Here is a 6,003-nt window from a genome sequence, read left to right as displayed (position 1 = left end):
AAATAGAATAGGATTTAAGACTGTAGTGGGAGTTGTGTATAGGCCCCCTGGTAACAACTGTAAAGGGGCAGAACGTATAAATACAAAGATTAGACAAGCATGTAACAAAGACAGAGTGGATTTAATGGGGGATTTTAACTTTCACATAGATTGGGATAAGCGGACGAGCTCATGTCAGAATGGTAGTGAATTTTTTGAGTGTGTTGAGGACAGCTTTCTGCAACATATATGTCCTAGAATAACAGGGGCAGGTCATATTAGATTTAATAATGAGTGATGAGCCAGATTTATTTAACAGCCTAACGGTGCATGAACATTTATCTAATAGCGATCATAATATGATCGAGTTCAATGTTGTGTTTGAAAGGGAGAAACTATATCAGCTACCGAGATTCTAAATTTAGAGAAGGCCGACTTCAACAGGATGAGACAGAGACTGTCCACAGTAAACTGGGCAAATCTGTTAATGGGTAAAATGACAGAAGATCAATGGGAGATGTTCAAAAAAGAATTTAACATGATACAGAACCAGTTCCCTAAGGAGTAAGAGCTCGACTTGCCAACAAAAACAGCCATGGACAACGAAAGAGATAAGGGACAAGATAAAACTAAAAGAAAAAGCATACAAAAATACAAAAAATTCTGGCAACTGGGAGAGATACAAAGAACAGCAAAGGATAACAAAACAGATAGTAAGAGCTACAAAAAGGGAGGCTGAAAAGAAACTGCAAGGGATATCAAAATCAACACAAAAATGTTTTACAATTATATTAGGAAAAAGAGTGTGGTCAAGAGCAATGTGGGCCCCTTAAAAACTGATAATGGTGATATTGTAAATGAAAATAAGGACATCCTTCCTCAGATAAGGAGACCAAAACTGCACACAATACTCCAGATGTGGTCTCACCAAGGCCCTGTATAATTGCAGTAAGACATCTCTGTTCCTGTACTCAAATCCTCTTTCAATGAAGGCCATCATGGCCAGCATGGATTTGTAAAGGGTAGGTCATGCCTGACAAACCTGATTGAATTTTTTGAAGAGGTGACTGAAGTAATGGACAGGTGAATGTCTATGGATGCTGTTTATATGGACTTCCAAAAGGCATTCGATAAAGTCCTTCATAAGAGACTGTTAGCTGAAGTTGAAGCTCATGGAATTGAGGGCAAATTATTGACCTGGTTGGAAAATTGGCTGAGCGGCAGGAGACAGAGAGTAGGGATAATGGGCAGGTACACAGGATCTGTGTTGGTGCCTCAACTATTCACTGTATTTATTAACGACTTAGATGACGGGATAGAGAGCCACATATCCAAGTTTGCCGATGACACAAAGATAGGCAGCATTGTAAGCAGTGTAGATGGAAGCATAAAATTACAGAGAGATATTAATAGATTAAAGGAATGGACAAAACTGTGGCAAATGGATTTCAATGTAGGCAAGTGTGAGGTCATCCACTTTGGACCTAAAAAGGATCGATCAGAGTACTTTCTAAATGGTGAAAAGCTCGAAACAGTAGAGGTCCAAAAAGACTCAGGGGCCCAGGTACATAGATCATTAAAATGTCATGGACAGGCGCAGAAAATAATCAAAAAGGCTAATGGAATGCTGGCCTCTCTATCTAGAGGACTAGAGTACAGGGGGCAGAAGTTACGCTACAGCTATACAAAGCCCTGGTTAGACCGCACCTGGAGCACTGCACCTTAGGAAGGATATATTGGCCTTGGAGGGAGTGCAGCGCAGGTTTACTAGAATGATACCTGGACTCCAAGAGTTAAATTATGAGGCGAGATTACACAAACTAGGGTTGTATTACCTGGAATTTAGAAGATTAAGTGGTGATTTGACTGAAGTTTTCAAGATATTAAGGGGCACTGATGGGGTAGAGAGAGAGAAACTAGTTCCGCTGGTTGGGGAGTCTAAGACGAGGGGACATAGCCTAAAAATTAGAGCCAGGACTTCCAGGAGTGAGGTTAGGAAACATGTCTACACATAAAGGGTGGTAGAAGTTTGGAACTCTCTCCGCAAACGACAGTTGATGCGAGCTCAATTGTTAATTTTAAAGCTAAGACTGATAGATTTTTGTTAAGCAAAGTTATTAAGGGATATGGGGCTAACGTGGGTATATGCAGTTAGGTCACATCAGCTATGATCTCATTGAATGGCAGAACAGGCTCGAGGGGCTAAATGGCCTACTCCTGTTCCTATGTTCCTATGCATTAGTTCATCTGAGTGATGGGCCCACCACAGTTGCCTTAGTGTCCTCGGGCCTGACTGAGTAAAATTCTACCAGGGTTCCAGTACTAATTAGCACCATCTGAGGAAAAGCTCCCCCATGGCTCGAGGTGAGCGGGCTGCGAGCAGCTGTGAAGCCCATGTCCCATCAAAAGCCAACATCTACGGAGGAGAATGGGGGGAGGGAATAAGGAATTTACAGATGTCCTGTATCAACAAAGAGTTAAACCTGGAGCTGGTGGGAGGATTGTCACTGAACTCAGACCACTGCCTGGACTTTTAACTCTTTCATCCTGAAGATCCCTACAGCAGGTTATGCCTCACTTGATAATCTGCAGGGAGCTGTGCAGTAAGATTAATATTGTACTACAGAGACACTGAGAGCTTTGAATAGTTTGTGTTCGTACTGCTGATTCACAGGACCTGTGAGGAGCGCTGACTGTTTGCTCGACAGTGATCATAGAATTATAGAATCATAGAAAGGTTACATCACGGAAGGAGGCCGTTCGGCCCTTCGAGTCCGCGCCAGCTCTATGCAAGAGCGATCCAGCAAGTCCAACTCCCCCGCCCTGTCCCCGTAGCCCTGCAATTTTTTCCCTTTCAAGTACTTATTCAGTTCCCTTTTGAAGGCCATGATTGAATCTGCCTCCACCACCCCCTCAGGCAGTGCATTCCAGATCCTAAACACTCGCTGTGTAAAAAAGTTTTTCTTCATATCACATTTGGTTCTTTTGCCAATCACCTTAAATCTATGTCCCCTGGTCCTTGACCCTTCCTGGTCTCTCTATCTACTCTGTCTAGACCCTTCATGATTTTGAATACCTCTATCAAATCTCCTTGCAAAGTTCTCTGTTCCAAGGAGAACAAGCCCAGCTTTTCCAGTCCATCCATGTAACCAAAGTCCCTCATCCCTGGAATCATTCTAGTAAATCTCTTCTGCACCGTCTCTAAGGCCTTCACGTCTTTCCTGAAGTGCAGTGCCCAGAACTGGACACAAACTCCAGTTGTGATCAAACCAGTGTTTTATAAAGGTTCATCATGACTTCCATACTTTTGTACTCTATGCCTCTGTTTATAAAGCTCAGGATCCTGTATGCTTTTTAACCGCTTTCTCAACCTGCCCTGCAACCTTAAACAATTTGTGCACATATACCCCCTGATCTCTCTGTTCCTGTACCCCTTTTAGAGTTGTTCCCTCTAGTTTATATTGCCTCTCCTCGTTCTTCCTACTGAAATGTGTCACTTCGCATTTTTCTGCATTAAATTTCATCTGCCACGTGTCCGCCCATTTCACCAGCCTGTCTATATCCTTTTGAAGTCTATCACTATCCTCCTCACTGTTTACTACCCTTCCAAGATTTGTGTCATCTGCAAATTTTGAAATTGTGCCCTGTACACCCATATCAAGAAAAGCAGTGGTCCCAGCACTGACCCCTGGGGAACACCACTGTACACCTCCCTCCAGCCCAAAAAACAACCATTCACCACTATTCTCTGTTTCCTGTCCCTTGGCCAATTCTGTATCCATGTTGCTACTGCCCCCTTTATTCCATGGGCTTCAATCTTGATGATAAGCCTATGTGGCCGGGTCCTGCTCCGACTTCTTGTGTTCTTTAGATTTGTGGTTGGGATCAGATCAGCCATGATCTTATTGAATGGCGGAGCAGGCTCGAGGGGCCGATTGGCCTACTCCTGCTCCAATTTCTTATGTTCTTATGTTCTTATGTTCATGCGGCACTTTACCAAATGCCTTTTGAAAGTCCATATACACGACATCAACTGCATTGCCCTCATCTACCCTCTCTGTTACTTCATCAAAAAACTCTATCAGGTTAGTTAAACATGATTTACCTTTAACAAATCCATGCTGGCTTTCCCTAATCAATACATACTCGTCCAAGTGACTGTTAATTCTGTCGTGGATTATCGTTTCTAAAAGTTTCCCCACCACTGAGGTTAAACTGACTGGCCTGTAGCTGCTGGGTTTATCCTTACACCCTTTTTTGAACAAGGGTGTAACATTTGCAATTTTCCAGTTCTCTGGCACCACCCCTGTATCTATGGTTGTTTGGAAGATTAGGGCCAGTACCTCCGTAATTTCCACCCTTACTTCCCTCAGCAACCTAGGATGCATCCCATCCGGACCGGGTGACTTATTTACTTTAAGTACAGCTAGACTTTCTAGCACCTCTTCTTTATCAATTTTTATCCCATCCAGTACCTCAGCTATATCTTTCTACACTGAGACTGTGGCAGCATCTTCTTCCTTGGTAAAGACAGATCAAAATACTAATTTAGTACCTCGGCCATGCCCTCTGCCTCCATCAGTAGATCTCTTTTATGGTCCCTAATCAGCCCCACTCTTCCTCTTACTACCCGTTACAGTTTACATGCCTGTAGAAGACTTTTGTATTCCATTTTATGTTATCTGCCAATCTATTCTCATACTCTCTCTTTGCCCCTCCTGTTTCCTTTTTCACTTCCCCTCTGAACTTTCTATAATCAGCCTGGTTCTCACTTGTTTCATCTTACTCTCTATCTCTTTTGTCATCCAGGGAGCTCTGGCTTTAGTTGCCCTACCTTTCTGCCTCGTGGGAATGTGCCTAGACTGTACCCGAACCATCTCCTCTTCAAAGGCCGCCCACTGATCAATTACAGTTTTGCCTGCCAATCTTTGATTCCAATTTACCCCGGGCCAGATCTGTTCTCATCCCACTGAAATTGGCCCTCCTCCAGTGGAGTATTTTTACTTTAGAGTGGTCCATGTCCTTTTCCATATCTATTCTAAACCTTATGATATTATGATCACTGCTCCCTAAATGCTCCCCCACTGACACTTGCTCCACTGGCCCGCCTCATTCCCTAGAACCAGATCCAGCAATGCCTCCTTCCTCATTGGGCCAGAAACGTACTGGTTAAGAAAACTATCCTGAACACATTTCAAAAATGTCTCCCCCTCTTTGCTGCTTATATTATTATTATCCCAGTCTATATTAGGATAGTTCAAGTCCCCCGTTATCACTACTCTATGGCCTTTGCACCTGTCTGTAATTTCCCTACGAATTTGCTCCCCTCTATCCTTCCCACTAGTTGCTGACCTATAGAATACATCCAGTAGTGTAATGGCACCTCTATTGTTTCTTAACGCGAACCAAATAGATTCTATCCTTGACCCCTCCAGGACATCCTCTTTCTCCAGCACTGCAATATTTTCCTTAATCAATACTGCCACCACCCTCCCCTCCTTTCTTTCCTTCCATATCTTTCCTGAACACCTTGTATCCAGGAATATTTAGTACCCAATCCTGCCCTTTTTTGAGCCAGGTCTCCGTTATCGCCATGACATCATATTCCCGTGTGACTATTTGTGCCTGCAGTTCACTGACCTTATTTACCACACTTCGTGTGTTTACACACACACACTGTAAACCAGTCTTAGACTTTCTTGTATTCTCTCTTAGTCTGCTCCCACCTAATGCACTATTGCTTGCTCTAGTGCTATCTTTCTCTCCTGATCCTTTGTGCCCCTTGTTTCTCCTTTCCAATGCTACATCCTGGTACCACATCCCCCCTGCCAAATTAGTTTAAACCCTCCCTCCGCCCCCCAACAGCACAAGCAAACCTCCCCATGACGACATTGGTCCCAACTCCGTTGAGGTGCAACCCGTCCGGTCTGTACAGGTCCCACCTTCCCCAGAACCGGTCCCAATGCCCCAGGAATCTAAAGCCCTCCCTCCTGCACCATCTCTCCAGCCACGCATTCACCTGCT

Source organism: Heptranchias perlo, chromosome 14 (genome assembly GCF_035084215.1).
Source record: "Heptranchias perlo isolate sHepPer1 chromosome 14, sHepPer1.hap1, whole genome shotgun sequence".
NCBI classification, from domain to species: domain Eukaryota; kingdom Metazoa; phylum Chordata; class Chondrichthyes; order Hexanchiformes; family Hexanchidae; genus Heptranchias; species Heptranchias perlo.
This window is presented reverse-complemented; position numbering follows the sequence as displayed.